A 20,858-nucleotide genomic window follows, 5' to 3' on the forward strand; every position below is an offset into this window, starting at 1 on the left:
AGAGTGGTTAAGAAGACAAAGTAAAGTATTATAATTAAATGTACAAAGACCTAGAGTTAGAAAGCCAAAGAGGAAGAACACACTTTGCATTTCTCAAGTTAATAGAACTGAAGAAAAAATTCAAGCTTTGAGTTACAACATTGAGGGATTTTATAGGCAAAATATTGATTTATGCTGGGAGCATCAAAAGAAGATGAAATGAATATACAATGTATCAAAAGAAATTAGTTGGGATTCAGTCATTTCAGGAAGAACCAATGGTACTGATAGAGGGGAGATGGGGCAAGGTGACATACTAGACAGAAAGGCTTTACTGGGCCTCTGCAGCAAGGATACAGAAAACCAGACTAGATAGATACAGAGGATGGTCCTGAGTTTCAGAGGATGGCATAGAAAAGTGGATCGAGCACTTACTGGGAGAGAGAATTGAACATCTGTGGCAAGAGAGGAGGTGATAGATGAGCTGTGGCAGCCAACATGACCTGTTGCAGCCATCTTGAGAGTTTGTGAACAGCTCTAGAGACAAGAAAATATATTCACATTGCAGAAACCTACCTGTGGTTCATGAAGACAAAGGAGACAGCAACAGCATCCATACAGCCAAACCACATCTGTACCCTGTACAACCCCATCAATCAAGCAAGAGTCAATACCATCTACTATACACCAAAGCAGTGACTACAACCAACATCAGCTAAATCCACTCTATATTGAGCTGTATAAACAGTGAACAGAGAACAGTGGACAAGCTCTTCTCTTGATCATACCCACCAGGAGGCAGTTGGTGAGTGACAAAGAATAAACCAACATAAATTCATCAACTTAATACAAATATAATGCCACAATGCCTAGAAAGCAGCAGAAAATTTGTATTCACATGAAGAAAAAGACAGATTAGCCTAAACAAATAATCAACAAGCAGAGCTAGAAAATGTTTTTGAGGAAGAAGAGGCACTAGAACAACCTGAAAAAGAATTCAGAAGAATGATATTTAGGTACATCCAAACCACACTGCGGGTTAATGCACCAGACTGCCATACCATTTAAACTGCAAGGTCGACAGTTCAAGCTCACCAGCTGCTCCTTGGAAACCCTATGCAGGGTCACTGTGGGTCAGAGTTGACTTGGCAGCACTTAACAACAACAACAACAAATGATTGATAGAAAGGTCGAGGAAAACAAGGAAGAATTCAGAAAATCACTACAGGAACAATCAAACAAAATAGATAAAGCATTGGAGATGATACAAAATCACAACCAGAAATCCAGAAAAGTAATACTAAGATATCAGAAATGTACAATACACTGAAAGGGCAAAGGAATAGATTGAATCAAAGGAAGTCAAAATTAGTGAGCATGAAGATAAATCTTTCAGTACTAGTAAGATAAAACCACAATCAGAGAAAAGAATGAAAAAATCTGAAGAAAACCTAAGATTCATGCCAGACAACATGAAGAGGAATAACCTACAGGTGATTGGAATTCCAGAACAGGAAGAGATCACTGAAAGGATAGTTGAAGAGCTGCTGGAAGAAAATAAGATAGTCAAAGAGCTGCTAAAAGAAAATGCTCTAATGTCATGAAAGATGAGAAGATAAGCATTCAAGAAATGGCACAAACCCCAAACAGAATAGACCTCAAAAGAAAATCACCAAGACATATCAAAGTCTCCAAAATCAAAGACAAGGAAAGAATCCTGAAAGCACCTTGGGAAATATGAAATGTCACCAACTAAAGAAACACAATAAAACTAAATTCTGATCTCTCAGCAGAAACTATGCAGGCAAGAATGTTATGGGGAGACATAAACTGAAAGCAAAAACTGCCAACCAAGAATCATATACCCAGCAAAACTGTCCTTCAAATATGACAGTGAAATAGGACATTTCCAGATAAACAGAAATTAAAGGAATTTGTAAAAACCTAATCAACTTTATAAAAAAAAAACCCACATAACTAAATGGAGTCCTTTGGACTGAGAACCAACAACAGCAGATAACAACCAGAAACTGTCATACACAGCAACACCACCCAGAATTCAATCCAGATATAGAAGTATCCAAAATAAAACAAAATTACAAGACTGAAGATAGGGAATCAGAAATATCAATTTAGAATTACGACAACTACAGAGCAAAAAGAGGGGAAAGTATGGTTATAGATTACTAAATGATGAGGAAGTCAAATTGCATAGTAACCTCAAAAAAAGCTTCACATTAAATCAAGAAAAGGAAATTCCATGAAGACTTTTAAACATTAAAACTATGAAGAAGAAAAAATACACACACAAAAAAAATTCATCACAGGAAAACATGTGGAACAAAGAAACTAGCAGCACCACAAAAAACACACACAGCAGAATGACTGCAATTAATTCATACTTATCTATAATTATGCTGAACATCAGTGGATTAAATGTACCAATCAAGCAACAAAGAATAGCACAATGGATAAGAACATAGGATCTTTCAATATGCTATCTACAAGAGACATACCTTACACATAAAAACAAACAGATTAAAAATGAAAGATGAAAAATAATTTATCAATTTTGGCAATCAAAATGAGCAGGCATGGCAATATTAATCTCTGATAAAATAGACATTAAGGCAAAAACCAGCATAAGAGACAGGAAGGACATTATCCCATGATTAAAGTGTCACTTGAACAAGAGGACATAACCATAATGAATATGCTACCACGAAAGAGCCTCAAAACGCATAAATCAAACTAGTAGAACTGAAGAAAGAAAGAAAGAATTCTATGATAATAGTGGAAGTTTTAATACATCACTTTCAAAAAGAACAGAACACCCTGATGGAAACTCAACAGAGACAGATGAACTAAACAGCACATTCTATCAACTTACCCTCATAGATTTGTACAGCGGACTCAACAAAACAACAGCATGAAACACATTTTTTCCAGTGCACATGGAATATTCTCCAGAATAGACCATATGTTAGGCCACAAAGCAAGTTTCAATAAATTTTAAAACATCAAAATACTACAAATCATCTTCTCAGAGCATAATACTATTAAATTTTAAATTAACACTAGGGAGATCAAGGAAACAAAATCAAATATATAGAAACTGAATAACATCCTGCTTAAAAGCTACTGGGTAATTGAACAAATGAAAAAATAATTTAAGATTTTTTCTTGAAGCAAATGTGAGTGAAAACACAACATACAAAAACCTTTGGGGCACAGCAAAAGCAGTGGTTAGAGGGCAATTTATAGCAATAAACGCACACATCCAAAAAGAAGAAGAAAAAAAAAACAAAATCAATACATTAGGACAACATCTCCAACAATTAGAAAAAGACCAATACAGTAACCAGAAGAAAAGATATAGTAAGATTAGAGAGAAATAAATGAATTAAAGGAATCCTGGCACTGTAGGATAAGCACTGGACCGTAAGGTCAGTTTGAACTGAAAGTTCAGCGGTTCAAGCTCACCAGCCACCCCCTGGAAGCCCTATACAGGGTTGCTATGGTTCGGAACCAACTTAACATCAAAATCCTAGCCAATAGACACTATATGCAGAAAAATCATATGTTATGACCAAGTGGGATTCATACCAGGGATGCAAGGATGGTTCAATATTAGAAAAACAATCAATGTAATCTACCACATAAATTCAAAAGGGAAAAAGAACCACATGATCATGTGGTTGATCATATTGGTTGATGCAGAAAAGGCATTTGACAAAATCCAGCACTCATTCTTGATAACAAACAAACAACAACAACAACAACACTCAACAAAGTAGGAATTGAAGGGAAATGCCTCAATATGATTAGGAGCATATATACAAAACCAACAGCCAACAATGCTCTCCATGCTCAATGGAAAAAAATTGAAGGCATTTTCTTTGTGAACAGGAGACAAGAATGCTCTTTATCATCACTCCTATTCAATGTTGTATTGGAAGGCCTAGCCAGAACTATAAGACAAGTAGGGAAATTAAAGGCATCCAAATTGGCAAAGAAGAAATAAAACTCTCCCTATTTGCAGATAATGTGATCCTATGCATAGAAAATCCCAAAGACTCAGCAAGAAAATTATTGGAACTCATTAAAAGATTCAGCAAAGTGGCAGGATACAAGATCAATACACAAAAATCAGTTGGATTCTTGGATTCTGCTATACTAATAAAGATAGCTCCAACTTGTTTGGGGGGGGGGGAAGTCTTTCTCTTTTTTTTACTGACCCTACACTTTACCAAGTATGATATCCTTCTGCAGGTACTGGTCCTTCCTGACAATATGTCCAAAGTATGAGAAAAAGTCAATGCCATCTTTACTTCTAAGGAGCACTCTGGTTTACATCTTCCAAAACAGTTATGTTTGTTCTTCTGGCCATCCATGGAACTTTCAGTATTCTTCACCAACACCATAATTCAAATGCATTGATCCTTCTATGATCTTACTTATTCATTATCCATCTTTCACATGCATACAAGGCAATTGGAAATGCCATGACTTGGGTCAGAGGCACGTTAGTCTTCAAACAGATACCTTTGTTCTTGAGCACTTTAAAGAGGACTTTTGCAGCAGATCTTCCTACTGCCCTATGTTGTTTGATTTCTTGACTGCTGCTTTCATAATCTTTGATTGTGGAACCAAAGATGAAACCTTTGACAACTTTAATCTTTTCTCTATTTATAATAGTGTTATTTATTGGTGCAGTTATGAGGAGTTTTGTTTCCTTTACATTAATGTGCAATCCATAATGAAGATTGTAATTTTTTACCTTCATCTGGAAGTACTTTAAGTCCTCTTCACCTACAGCAAACAAGTCTGTGTCATCTGCATATGGCAGGTAGTTAATGAGTCTTCCTCCAATCTTGAAGGCACATTCTTTATTGTATAATCCACCTTCTCTGATTATGTGCTCATCATACAGATTGTAAATTATGGTTAAAGAACACAACCATGATGCACACCTTTCCTGATTCTGAATCATTCAGTATCCCCTTGTTCTGTTCAAATGACTGCCTCTTGTTCTATATCTAAGTTCCTCATGAACAAGATTAAGAGTTCTGGAATTCTCATTCTTCACAATGTTATTCATAGTTTGTTATGATCCACAGAATCTAATGCCTTTGCATAGTCAATAAAGTACAAAGAAACATCTTTCTAGTATTCTCTGCTTTCAGCCAACATCCACCTGATGTCAGCAGTGATATCTGGTTTCACATCCTCTTCTGAATCCAGCTTGAATTTCTGGCAGATCCATTTGAAGTATTGCTGCAACCATTTTTAAATTGTCTTTATAGCAAAATTTTACTTGCATGTGATATTTATGACATTGTCCAATGATTTCCGCATTCTGCCAAGTCACCTTTTTTTGGAATGGGCTCAAATATGGTTCTCTTCCAATCAGTTGGCCAGGAAGTTGTCTTCCAAATTTCTTTACATAGAAGAGTAAGTGCCTCCAGCACTGCACCAGGTTGCTGAAATTTTCAATGAGTATTCCATCATTTCCCAGAACCTTGTTTTTTGCCAATGCCTTTTGTGCAGGTTGGACTTATTCCTTCCATACCAAAAATTCTTGATATTATGCTACCTCTTGAAATAACTGAAGATGGACCAATTTTCTTTAGTACAGTGACTCTATATTCCTTCCATCTTCTTTTGATGCTTCCTTAATCAGTCAATATTTTGGCCATATTGTTGTTGTTAAGTGCCATCGAGTCGATTCCAACCCATAGCGACCCTGTATAGGGTGTCCAAGGAGCAGCTGGTGAGCTTGAACCATTGACCTTGCAGTTCAAACAACTTTGCAGTCTGATGCATTAGCCCACAGTGCCACACCAGGAATCTCACAGATTTGTTTTAATTTGCTTCAGCTTCATCCTGAACTTACATATGAGTAATTGGTGGTTGACCACTGGTCTTGTTTTGGCTCATGATGTTGAGCTTCTCCATCAACTCTTCCCACAGATATAGTCAATTTAGTGCCTATGTATTCTATCTGGTAAATTATATATATATATTCTTGCTGTATATGTTGTTAATGAAAGGTATTGGCAATGAATAATTCATTTGTCTTGCAAAATTCTATCATGGAATCTCCCATATTATTTCTATCACCATATTTTCCAAATAATCTTTTTGGAGACTTTGATATGTCTTGGTGATTTTCTTTTGAGGTCTATTCTGTTTGGGGTTTGTGCCATTTCTTGAATGCTTATCTTCTCATCTTTCATGACATTAGAGCATTTTCTTTTAGCAGCTCTTTGACTATCTTATTTTCTTCCAGCAGCTCTTCAACTATCCTTTCAGTGATCTCTTCCTGTTCTGGAATTCCAATCACCTGTAGGTTATTCCTCTTCATGTTGTCTGGCATGAATCTTAGGTTTTCTTCAGATTTTTTCATTCTTTTCTCTGATTGTGGTTTTATCTTACTAGTACTGAAAGATTTATCTTCATGCTCACTAATTCTGACTTCCATTGATTCAATCTATTCCTTTGCCCTTTCAGTGTATTGTACATTTCTGATATTTTAGTATTACTTTTCTGGATTTCTGGTTGTGATTTTGTATCATCTCCAATGCTTTATCTATTTTGTTTGATTGTTCCTGTAGTGATTTTCTGAGTGTCTTCCAGAATGAAAGGCTCATCTTCTGGCACTTTATTAGACAATGTCCTGTTGCCATTCAAAAGGTTTTAAATGATTAAACCTTCAGAAATTATCCACCTTTCCTTCTTTTTAGTCTGTTTTAGTCTAGAAGCACCCCTGAGACCTGGGTGAACCTGCTGGTATTTAAAATACTGCTGGCATAGCTTCCAGCATCACAGCAACATGCAAACCACCACAATACAACACACTGACAGACGAGTGAGGGAACTATTAGGAACCGTTATCCTAGCAGACTTATTTCTTGGGGGAAAAGTTCCAAAATGGTGGCTCTTCCCTCTTCTCTTGTACCTATTCCCCAACATTACCCTGCCACCTGCACTTGAAATTGATCAAAATTTGTTTAAATTCTAAGATCAAGTAACAATGGAGAAAGTGATTTTTATGACTCTGAATACATAACACCTTGTTCTTTCTGTGGTAGTACATCTTACGCAGACTCAAATCATGTTTGATTCATGTAATGTAAGGATTCGTGGGAATTGCCATTACTGAAGACTTATTTAGGAGTTCCTTTTCTTTCCCCTAATCTAAAAATTCCGTAGTGGAACATTTAATAGGACTAAAGAAGCACATTCTGTGGCAGATTCCAAATGATGTCGTCTATTTGGTGTCATGAATCAGCACAAGGATTAGTTTGGACATATTACAGAGAACAAGAAAATGAGCTATTTTCCCTGTAAAGTGGTTGAGCAAAGTGTCAAAATGAGTAGTTTGATTTTTTCTAAATTAATATGGAATTTGTGTTATTTTATGCTGTTTCAAGGAATCAGGTAGATGTTTTACTCAAGTCGTTTTTGATTGATTGATCATTCATTTGAAAAGGACAATTTTACACACTCCTGGGCTTCCGGCCAAAACTTTGGTAGGCTGACAACAATTCAAATATGACTTTGGCATGGTTTCTAAGCAAAGCTTCCCTTGCTCTAAAAAGCAAATACATTCTGTGTCTCTTACTGCTGTTGTCTATTAGCTAGAGCAAAAGATGCTGGTTTGGGTGGAATTGTTTACTCAGTAACCTAAGATCTGTTTCTGGAGTTCCTAGGTGGTGGAAGTGGTTAACATACTTGACTGCTGACCAAAAGTTTGAAGGTAATAAACCTACTCAGAGTTTCCTTAGACGAAAGGTCTAGTTAATTTCCTTTCAAAAAAGCAACCATTGAAAATCCCATGGAGCACAATTCTACTCTGACACAAATGGGCTTGCCATGAGGCGGAATTGGCTCAACAGCAGCTGGTACTGGTTAAGATCTGTTTCTAATAATACATGTGCAAAACACTTTAGTTCATGCCAGTTATCCTCCAGAATTGTTTGACCTTGAGTATCTTACAGACAAGTATCTTGTCAGACAAGCTTTTATTAGTGTGGCACAGTGAATTTGCTTGATATAACTCTTCTATCCAAAGTCTTCTTAACTCCCACCGTATGATTGGATGTTGCATTCAGATCTGCTCCGACTCATAGTGACCCTGCACAGGGTTTCCAAGGCTTTAAATATTTGAAGGAACAGAAAGTCTCATCTTTCTTCTGTGGAGCAACTAGCGGGCTTGAAACATGGTCCTTATGGTTCGCAGTCCAGCGATTACTATATGGTGCTACCACACTCCCCTAATGACTGGGTGTTGTTGTTAATTGCCGCTGAGACAGAGGCAATTCAAGGGAACACATTTCTCATACTGAAATGTCATTAAATATTGTTTAACGTGAATAAAACAACAGAGTAACAACCAGGAAAATAAAGACAGAAATAGTTAAAGGTGTTTGCCTGTTAGGAATGGAAATAGGTAGGCAGGAGACATTATTTTAACTTAGACTCTTCTGTATTGTTTAATTTTTTTTTTTTTTTAAAGCATAATTTATTTCTGACTCTCAGTACAAGGTAGTTCCAGGTAGGACTGGAGGGGTGGGAGAAGAGAAAATGGGGATGCTATGTTTTAGTTATTACCAAGGTCATGTATTGCAACTACTGCTTTTGCCTCTGTTTTTACCCTTTGCACTCCAATCATCAATAATTATTAATACATCTTGATTGCATGTTTGATCAGTTTCAGATGAAGAAGTTTGTGCTTGTTGTGCTAAGTACCGTCGAATCGCTACTGACTCATAGAAACACTGTCTAGCGTTTCAGAGATATAGCTGGTGGGTTTGAACTGCCGAAGTCAGACTCTCCCATCTTCAAGCGTGTGGTTTCCAGGATTGCCTGAGAATCAATATATCTAGACATTGGAGAGAAAGAAAATTCATGGAAGAATTTTTATGGAACAGGCTGCGTAGTGCTGCAGTGCTGCACATTACTCCTGCTCCCATCCCATTGACTGGAACTTAGTCATTTAACCACAGTTAACAGTAAGACCCACCACTTGTCTATTAGTTTGTCCTACTGTGGGAGCTTCCATATTGCTGTGATGCTGAAAATTACATCTCCAGTATGTTAAATACCAGGAGAGTCACCCATGGCAGACAGGTTTCACCTGAGCTTCCAAACTAAGACAGAGTAGGAAGAAGAAAAGGCAGACTACTTCTGAATGTTTAGCTACTAAGACCCTTTTGACTACAAGTGGAACACTGTCATAGCATCTGAATATTGAATATTGAAACATTATGAATAGCAACTGAATATTTTCAGATATAGTGCTGGACGATGAGCCCCTCAGGTTGGAAAGAATTCAAAATAAGACTGGGGAAGAACTGCCTCATCAAACTAGAGTTGACCCTGATGACATGAATGGAAGAAAGCTTTCAAAACCTTATTTTGCTAATGGTGGACAACACAAAATGAGGAAAAACTGCTACAAACATCCATTAAAAATCTGAACATGTAATATATGAAGTATGAATCTAGTAAAATTGGAAGTTATAAAAAATAAAATAGAATGCATAAACATCAATATCCTAGGCGTTGTTGTTGTTTGAAGAATTCTACCAACTTCCCAGAAGCAGCTGGTGGATTTGAACTTGCCAAAGCACCAGCTGCCCCTCTGAAACCCTTAGCAATAATAACAATCAACTTCTTCAGTCTGAAATTGATCAAACATGCAATAAAAATGTATTAATAATTACTGGTGATTGTAGTGCAAAGGGTGGAAACAAAAAGAAGGATCGGATCAATAGCTGAAGAAAATTAAAACAAGTCCATGAGAGCTAAAATATGACTCTGAACATATGCCACCTGAATTTAGAGATCATCTGAAGAACAGGCTTGATGCATTAGACACTAATGACCAAAGACCAGAAGAGTTGTTGTATGACATAAAGAACATCATGCAGGAAGAAAGCAAGAGGTCATTAAGACAAGAAAGAAAGACAAAAACGAATGTTGAAAGAGACTCAAACTTGCTCTCCAGCGTAGAGATGTGAAAGCAAATGGAAGAAATGAGGGGGTAAAAGAGCTAAACAGATCATGAAATGTTCTCTTTGATGATGAATGCGATGCCATTCCTCTTCAATTTTTCAATCCTGGCATAGTAAGCCATGTAATTATTAGATTCAAAATGGCAATACCAGTGCATTTCAGCTCACTAATACCTAGATTATCAATGTTTATGCTTTCATTTTTGACAACTTCCAATTTTCTTAGGTTCATTCTTCATATATTCTGTGTTCCAATTATTAATAGATGTTTGCAGCTGCTTCTCCTCATTTTGAGTTGTTCCCCTTCAGCCAATGAAGGTCCCAAAAGCTTTATTCCATTCACATCGCCCAATCAACTCTACCTTAAGGAGGTAGCGCTTACCCAGTCATATTTTGAGTGCCTTTCAAACCTGAGGGGCCATCTTCCAGAAGTATATCTGAAAATATTCTGGTGCTATTCATAATGTTTTTATCTTCTGACATGATATTTGTCAGTGTTCCACTGTTATTTATAAGGTTTTTAGTAGCTAAACATTTAGAAGTTTATCTTCGTCTGCAAGCTCAGCTGGAACCTGTCCACCATGGGTAACCCTGATAGCTTTCAGTATCACAGCCACCACAGTACAACAAACTGACAGTTAGTGGGCCTTTTGTCCCATAGTCATCACAAAGTCAGATCTCCTGAACTTTTTCTATAAATAAGTCTAGAAGTGGAGGGTAAGGAGGGAAGAGTAGAGTAGATGATAGATGAATATGCACTTTAGTTTGCTGATTTGGAACTTCAAGAGGTTTCTATCTCAAAAAAACTCTTTCCAATTCTGGGGAAATAATTGGCAAAATTTGTCTCTTAGACCTAGATTACCACTTCCATGCTGACCATTCAGTTATTCTCTGTAAAATGAAACCTTATAATTCTCTGGTTTTGTGACTCAGCTACTAGTTCTACTTCTTAACTGATTTTTATCCAAAGCCTTCTTTTGTACCAACAGGTTAAATTTACACCTATCTCTCAGGACATATCAATTTCTTCCAACCCTGGAAACTCTTAGCTTCTCCTACTGACAAGGATGACAATAAAGTTAATCTGCTGTGTTAACCTTATACTTTCAAGTTCTGACTTTACTTCATTATTTCTGACAGTGTTTATGTATATTTCAAATGGAATATCTTCCATTTACCTATTAAAGGATACAAGGGACTTCAAAAGTTCATGGGAAATTTCATTAACTTTTTTTTCTTTGCAAATACATTTTAAAAAATTTATTTCATTTTTCCACAAACTTTTTAAAGCCCCCGCTTATGCGACCTAGGCTAATTTCCCTGGCAAATCACCTGTCCAAAAGAGAGATAGCTCTTTCTGGGAAATAGTCTTTATGACTGCTATTTCCCTCAGAGACTTCTCTTTCCACATATAACAAATCATTTAGAGCTGCCTTTAGTAGTCTACTTTCACTGACAGAACTACCTGCCACTAAGCACTCTGCTCAGTGATTACTTGACGTCCATGTGCTACAAAATAAAAACTACATTCATATGATAATGGTCTCATGACTTCAACACAACCCTAAGGCGGAGGCCATCATCATCAATCTGGTTTATTCCATTTCTCTCACTAAACCAAAACTCAAACCCACTGCTATCGATCAATTCCAACTCAAAGTGGCCCTACAGGGTTACTGAGACTACATCTTTATGGGAGTGGACAGTCTCATCTTTCTACCACAGAGCCGTTGGTAGGTTTGAACTGATGACCTTGCAGTTAACTGGGTAACACTTAACCCACTGCACCACTAGGGTTTTTCTATCTCCTGCACTGTTGTTGTTGTTAAGTGCTGTTGAATTGATTCCGACTCATAGCAACCCTGTACTGGGTTTCTGAGGAGCCACTGATAGGTTTGAACTGCCAACATTGCAGTTAGCAGTTCAGTACTTACCCTACAGTGCCACATTCCCCATTAACATCGACTATCAGTCCTGGTAGAGCCCTGGTGTGGTGCTGTGGGTTAATGCGCTGGACTGCAAGGTCAGTTTGAACCCCAAGATCTGTGTGGAAACCCTAGACAGGGTCGCTAGGAGTCAGAACTGACTTGACAGTACACAACAACAATCAGTCCTGGTGTGGCGCTGTAGGGTAAGCACAAGACCACAGGTCGATTTGAACTGCAAGATGGCGATTCAAACCACCAGCTCCCCTTCAGAAACCCTATCCAGGATCACTATGAGTCAGAACTGACTCAGAAGCACTTGACAACAACAAATCCTCCTCCAAACATTTTGTCAAAAAAATATCCATCTTTAAAAAGTACCTGAAAGAGCTCTGGCAACATAATGGCTTATACATTAGGCTGCTAACCTCAAGGTCAGCAATTAGAAACTACCAGCAAGTCTGCAGGAGAAAGATGAGGCTTTCTGCTCTGGTAAAGATTTACAGCCTCAGAAACCCTATGCAGGGTCACTACGAGTCGGAACCAGCTTCATAGCACATCACCACCACCACCAAGAACTATACACAAAGTGTTTTAAAGGATGTTATTGCTGTTGTGATTAGTAGCTCCTGAGTAAATTCTGACTCATGATGACCCAGTATGTGCAGAGTAGATGTGTTCCATTGTATTTTCAAAGCCATGACCCTTTAGGAAGTAGATTGTCAGGCCTATGTTCAGAAGTGACTCTAGGTGGATTTAAACAGCTGAACTTTTGATAACTAGTCAAGCACTTAACCATTTTTACCAACCAGGGATGTTTTGAAGAATACTGTTTAAAATGATTTAATTTTGCATGTTCATATCCACCTGGCTGGGTGTATTAAGCACATTGTAAAGCAATGTCCCCATGCTTTTGTTCTTACAGAGTATAATTCTATCCCACTGCTGAAGCATGTTTTCACTCTTCACAGAAGCACATTCTACATGGTTCCCTCTACCTTTAAGTACCAGCATTACCCTAGCAACTGACCAATACCTGAAAAATTATAAACCATTAAAGAAAGCCTTCAGGGAGTCCTCCTATCTGCCAAAGGGCAATATGTTTATTGCTACTAAGCCCCAAAGAAAGATATTCAAGTGGAGGACACCAGATGGACTTTGTGTTGTTGCTGATATTATGGAAACACATCACTTGTTGTTGTTGTTGTTGTTAGGTGTCATCGAGTCTGTACCAACTCATAGCAACCCTATGCACAACAGAATGAAACACTGCCTGGTTCTGGGCCATCCTCACAATTATTGCTACATTTGAGCCCAAGACTACTGCCACTGTGCCAATCCACCTCATTAAAAAAGGGTCTTCCTCTTTTTCTCTGACCCTCTATTTTACCAAACATGATAGCCTTCTCCAGAAACTGGTCCCTCCTGACACTATGTCTGGCCGTCCTGGCTTCCAGGGAATATTCTGGTTGTACTTCTTCCAACACAGATTGGTTTGTTCTTTTGGCAGTCCCATGTACTTTTAATATTCTCCTCAAACACCATAATTCAAATGAATCAATTATTCTAGAGTCTGCCTTATTCACTGTGCAACTTTCACATGCATATGAAGCTATTGAAAATACCATGGTTTGGATCAGATGCGCTTTAGTCCTCAAACTGACATATTTGCTCTTCAACACTTTAAAAGAGGTCTTGTGCAGTAGATTTGCCCATTGCAATATGTCATTTGATTCCTTGACTGCTGATTCCATGAGTGTTGATGGCTAATCTAAGCACAACAAAGTCTTTGACAACTTCAATCTTTTCTCCATTTATCATGATGTTCTTTACTGGTCCAGTGGCAAGGATTTTTGTTTTCTTTACATTGAGGTGCAACCCAAACCAAAGGCTGTGGTCTTTGATCTTCATCAGTAAATATTTTAAGTCCTCTTCACTTTCATCTGCTTGTTGTAGTTTGTTAATGAGTCTTCCTCCTGGTGCCATGTTTTCCTTCTAATCCACCTTCTCCAATTATTTTCTCTGCATACAGATTGAATAAGTATGGTGAAATAATACAATCCTGCTGCACACTTTTCCCAATTTTAAACCATTCAGTGTCCTCTTACTCTGTTCGAACAACTACCTCTTGGTATATGCACAAGTTCTTCATGAGCCCAATTAAGTGTTCCAGAATACTCATTTTCCACAATTCTGTCCATAGTTTGTCATGATCCACACAATCGAAAGTCTTTGCATAGTCAACAAAGTACAGATAAGCATCTCTTTGGTATTTTCTAATTTCAGTCAAGATCCATCTGACATCAGCAAAGATATCCTATATCATTTACTCTATGCTAAAACTAAGATGACTAACACTGGAGTCCCTCAAGGTCTTGAAAAATATTGACCACATAAACTTAGAACAGTTACACATACAATACACTTTGTGTATTGCAAGTAACAGAAAACCTCACTTGAAATAGTTGGTTCACGCCTCAGGTAACTTGAAAGTACAGAGACAGAGTGAAGGCTAGCTTTTCAAGAGGTTTGAGCCTGCAACACAAACCATGACACCAAGGACTGGAATTTTCTCTTTTTCTCCACTGTCTCCACACCTAGGCTTTCTGATTCTAGAATCCTTACATGCTAGTAAAATGGCTGCAGCCATTCCAGACCTCACAGCCAATCACACCACACCATCCAGGGGATGTAAGGGGCTCCTGAAGAAATTTGAGAGGCTTTTCCAGAACGCCCAGCATGTATTTCCTTGAGTCTTATCAGTTATGACTGAGAGATTACACGGCCAAATGTGAACAAATACTGGGGCCTGGGGAATGAAATCAAAGTGTGGTTGTTTCTTGATGACAAATGGATTTTAGGCAGCGAGCACAATACGCCATTTTCATCAAGTTGATTCTGACTCCAAATGACTATATGAAGAGAGTAGAACTGCTCCATAGGGTTTCCAAGGCTGTAAATCTTTATAGAAGTAGACTGCCTCAAGTTTCTCCCACAAATCGGCTGGTGGGTTCCAACCCACCCTTGTAGTCAGCATCCCAACACTTAACCTACTATACCACCAGGGCTCCTCATTGTTTACTGTTATAAGTTTGAGGATTGTTATAATTGTTAATAAGTGCCATAGATTCATTTCTGACTGATAGCAACCCTATATAGGGTTTCAGAGGAGTAGCTGGTAGGTTTGAACTGCGATCTTGTCGTTAGCAGACAAGTGCTTATCCTACAGTGCCACACCAGGACTCCAGAATGGGTACAATCTTTTCTATCACATCTTCTTCACCATATAAATTTATACTTTGTTTCATAACTCCTTACTCTATCTGACCCTAGAGAAGGAAACCCTAATCTGACATCATTTTGCTGTTTTCACCTCAAGATGGGAGATCACTTTCCTGATAGTATGTTGTTGGTTTTGTTTTTGTGGTTGATTTGTGACTTAGGAAACTCCATGTCCTACAAAGTAGAACTGCTTCATAAAGTGTTTTTGGCTCGAATTTTTTCAAACCCACGAGCTGCTCCTCGGAAACTCTATAGAGGGTCTCTATGAGTCAGAACATACTCAACAGCACTTGGTAAAGTGAAAGGTCAACAAAAACAACAACCTTTACAGAACCAGATGTCCAGGCCTGTTTCTTTCCAGGTATGTTGGATGGTTTAGAACAACCAAACTTGATTACCAGCCAAGGACAAAAACCCTTGTACCACCCAGAGATCTTTCCCTGGTGTTATGGTGTGAACTGTATTTGCCAACAATATGTGTTGAAATCTTAATCCTTATAATTGTAAATCATACCCTGTTTGAAAATTGATATTTTCTTTTGATTTTTAATGACAGATGAACACTTATTGTCAGTTTCTTGCACTGTAGTGGCTTGTGAGTTACTGTGATGCTAGAAGCCATGCCACCAGTATTTTTAATGTTGGCAGGGTCACCCATGATGGACAAGTTTCAGCTGAGCTTCCAGATTTAGACAGACTCGGAAGAAGGAGAGGCAGACTACGCTCAAGTGTTTAACCACTGAAAACCTTATTAATAGCAGTGAAACACTGTCAGATAATACCAGAATATCAAATATTGAAACATGATGACTAGCACAGAATATTGTCAGAAGAATATGGACTTCATCTCTTATACTTCGGACATATTGTTTGGAGAGCCCAATCCCTAGAGAAGGACATTATATTTGGTAAAGTGAAGGATCAACAAAAAAAAGAGGAAGATCCTAAATAAGATGGATTGGCACAGTGGTAGCAGCAATGCGTTCAAGCTTAATGATTGTAAGGATGGGGCAGGACCAGGCAGTGTCTCGTTCTGTTTTACACAAGATCACTATGAGTCAGAATCAACCTGATGGCACCTAATAACAATAACTGTTGTTGTTGTTGTTTAGTACCTTGGAGTCGGTTCTGATGCATAGTGACCCTGCACAGGGTTTCCAAGGCTGCAAATCTTTACAGGAGCAGAAAGCCTCATCTTTCTCCTGCGGAACAGCTGGTAGTTTCGAACTGCTGTCCCTGAGGTTAGCAGCCTGATTCGTAACTACTACACTACCAAAGCTCCTTAATAACAACAACTACAACATGTTAATGAGATTATTTCAAAATAAGGTGAGTTCTAAACCTAGTCACTTATGTGTTATGTAGAAAGTACAGAGAGCAGTAGCAATGACATATTGAACAAGAGACAAAGCTCTAAAATGTATGGAAAACTTCAACACTTCAACAATAAAGACAAATAATCCAATTAAAAAATGGTTAGAGGACATAAACAGACTCTTCACCAAAGAAAACATTCAGGCAGTCAACAAACATATGAAGAAATACTTACAATCATTAACCACCAGAAAGATGCAAATCAAACCAACAATGAAATATCATCTCAACCCAGTATCAATAGCAAGTTCAAAAATATAAAAAACAGCAAATACTGGCAATGGTATGGAGAAACTGGAACCTTCATACACTGCCAATGGGATTATACAATTGTACTACCTCTGTGGAAAGCAGTATGTTGTTACTTATTAGGTGCCATTAAGTCGGTTCCAACCCTATTTACAACAGACCCTATATACAAGAGAATGAAAAACTACCTGGGCCTGGGTATGTTTGAGCCCATTGTGGTGGCCACTGTGTGAATCCATCTCATTCAGGGTCTTCCTCTTTTTCACTGACTTTCGATATAAAATGGTACAACCACTGTGGTATGGCACTACCTTAAAAAATTGGAAATATAAATATCATATGATCCAACAAGCCCACTACTAAATATAAATCTTACAGAAATAAGATCCAGGTCACAAATAGACATATATGCATACCTAATGTCTACCATGCAGTCCTGGTATGGTGCTGCAGGGTAATTCACTGGACGGCAAGGTTTGAACCTCAAGATTGGTGGTTCAAACTCACCAAGTTACTCCTTGGAAACTCTATACAGAGTCACTATGAGTCAGAACTGTCTCAACAGCAGTTAATAATAACAGTAACAATGTTCATCATAACACTAGTCATAATAGCCAAAATATGAAAACAACCTAAGTGCCCATCAGTGGATGAATGGATAAAAAATATCTGTTGTGTGGTATATATGCACAACAGAATACTTAGCTTGATAAAGAGAAACTATGAATCTCTGAAATACCTTATACCAATACCAGTCCATTTCAGGTTACTAATGCCTAGGATATCAATCATTATGCATTCCCTTTCATTTTTGACAGCTTCCAGTTTTCCTAGCTACTTCATACATACTTCATACTTCATAATATCCCACATTCTAATTATAAATTGCTGTCTACAGCTGTTGCTTCTCATTTTAAGACTTGCCTAATTAGTAAATGAAGATTCTGAAACCTTTGATTCATGTCATTAAGGCTGACTACATTTTGAGGAGGCAGCTCTTCCCAGTTAATAATGAAGAAAGCTAACAATTCTACAAATTTCTTCAGTCTGAAGTTGATCAAATATGCAAGTAGGAAATAGGATAAGTGCTGTTACATTGTGGGGGCTGTAATCAATGGCATGAAACAAAATGTGTATGAATTATTGAAAGGAAAATTGATTTGCTTATAAACTCCAATTACAATAAAAATCACTCAAATCGCAACAAAAAGTTAACACAACAAGGCAAAAAGTGACTGACTTACAAGCTTTCAAGAGGGAACCAAGAGCTAAGGGGCATGGAGGAAGGCAGAATCTCCAGTGAGTACTATCCAATCTGTCTATGCGGAGCTGATGAAATGAAATACAGATGGGTAACTTGTGATACTGTAGTGAATAATGGTTATCAGGACTGATTATGAGGGTTAGAAGTGCAAAGGTAGACGTTTTGTAGCAAGGAAGGGAGCGATTATTTCTCCAGTGTAGGAGCAGAGGTCTCTAGGACCATCAACGGAGAAGAGCCGAGACCGGGACCCTACCCAGAGAACCAGAGATGCCTGAGATGGAGACAGAGACAATGACGTGGAGTGATGAAGTGGCTGGGGACTTTGGATCCAGAGAGGGAGAGGGACTGTGGGCCGAAGACTTGGAGGGGCGGGGGGTTGTTTCTAGGATATACCCTTTGGTCGGTTGATGATGCATGAAGGGGATTGGAAACATGGCAATGAAATGATATATGATGGAATGAATGTAAAACTAAAGTTCTCTCATGTAAACATGTAAACTATCATATAATTCACAATAAAACATTAAAAAAAAAAAAGTTAACGCAACAAAGAAGAACAGAACAAGCACAGAGGAATACAAATGTCACGTGAGGATCATCTACAGACCAAGGAAGACCCATGAACTCCCATGGCTGTCAACATAGAAGAAATTGATACAGCCAAGAGTTTGGTTTTAACATTTAGTCTTGAGAACAATGAGGAAAAAATTCTGGGACTTTGGCAAGATGGCAGACTAGGCAGATGCACTGCATGAACCTGTACAACAAAAATAGGAAAAATAAAATAAAACAGACACTGATGGAAATTCTGGCACCCTGAACTTCAGAAGTAAGATTAGAGAAGTGATTGAAGTGCTTGCTGGAAGGAGAGGCCAAGCAGGGACAGTGAGAGAGGGAGACAGACTGGTAAACAGCTGGCCAGATAGGGCTCAACTATCTTATAAGCAGCTCTGGCAGTGGAGGGAAGCCTGGCATTTGTGTGGGTGATTGAAAAAAATTCAATTTCTTCTTTCCCCCATCTTCCCCTGGTGACCAGAAGTGTGACCAGCTCCCACCCTCATCCACCCCCAGTGAACATCTTATTCTCCAGGAGTTAGGAGCCTCATGGTTGGGAGCAATGCAAGCATGAGGCGGGGGCCGGCAGTGCTACTTTGTTGTGCTGTTTTGATGCCTGGATTCAGTTGGACTCAGCTCCAGACCTATAAAACCCACAGAGCTACCAGACTAGCATTTAACCTATCACCTGCCCCTGGCTTCACTCTGGTCCTAGTAGACACTGAAGCCAGTTCCATAAAGGGTCCCAATGAACTACTTCTGGATTGAGTGTGCTGAACAGAGATAACACCAACACCAGTAGGAACTCCATCTTGGGCCAGGAACTCTGCAGTCACATTCCTTCTACAACCACCTTGTGAGCTCCTTGAATTGCAGGAGCACTCGAGTGATTTCTCCCATCCAGGTTCAACAACTGCACTGTTTGTTTTTTACAAATACAACAACCTCATGATGCCCATGAAACAAACTACAATTTTAACTCACGCAAAGAAACAAGAGCAAATGACTCAAATTACAAAGACATAGAGCAAGACAACGTTTTTGAGGAAGACAATGTAATAGAACTAACTGAAAATGAATTCAAAAGAATGATAATTAGGTACCTTCAAAGGATCAGTAGAAAGATTGAGGAGAGCAAGAAGAATACAATAAAAACTTTAGAAGAATTCAGGAAAAGACTATAAGAGCAAACAGGCAAAACAAATGCAAATTTTGAAACAATACAAAATGTGAAATTAGAAATCCAGAAGATTAATATTAAGGTCTCACAAATGGACAGTATGTTGAAAGGGCAAAAGACAATACATTGAAAGATGTGACACAACGGAAGCTGAGATTAGAGAACTTGAAGAGACATCTCTCAATACTAGTATGCTAGAAGAGCAATCAGAAAAAAGAATGAAAAAATCCAAAGAAAGCCTAAGAGTTACATAGGACACTATGAAGAGACAAGAACAGAGAAAATTGTTGAAGACTTGTTGGAAGAAAACTGCCCTAACATCATGAAAGTCTAGGAGATAAGCATGTTGTTGTTGTTGTTGTTAAGTGCCATCGAGTCGGGTCCGACCCATAGCGACCCTGTACAGGGTTTCCGAGGGTGTAAATCTTTACGGGAGTAGAAAGCCTCATCTTTCTCATACAAGAAGCTAAATGAACCACAAACAGGATAGATAGATCCCACCAAAAAAATCACAAAGACATACCATAAGCAAACTTTTCAAAACCAAAGACAAGGAAAGAATCCTGAGAGCAGCTTGGGAAAAACAAGAAGTTACCTAGAAAAGAGAACCAGTAAGACTAAGCTTAGATTACTCAACAGACACCATGTAGGCAAAAAGTAATGGAATGACATATACAAAATTCTGAAAGGAAAAAAAAAAAAATCTGAAATAAAAAAATGGTTAAGCAAGAATCATATACCTAGAAAAGCTATCCCTTTAATATGATGATGAAATTTGGATATTTCCTGATAAACAGAACTTAAAGGAATTTGCAACCAGGCCAATTTTGTAAAAAATGGTAAAGGGTGTTCTTTGGACTGAGAACTAACAACAGCAGACAACAACCTGAGATTACCATTCACGACAGCACCATCCAGAAATCAATCCTGATGTAAAAGCATTTAAAATAAAACAAACCTACAAGACTGAAAGATATCAATGTATAATGAAATCAACTACAAAGCAAACAGAGGAAATAGTGTAGATA

Source organism: Chrysochloris asiatica, unplaced genomic scaffold, assembly GCF_000296735.1.
Source record: "Chrysochloris asiatica unplaced genomic scaffold, ChrAsi1.0 scaffold00033, whole genome shotgun sequence".
Lineage (NCBI taxonomy): Eukaryota > Metazoa > Chordata > Mammalia > Afrosoricida > Chrysochloridae > Chrysochloris > Chrysochloris asiatica.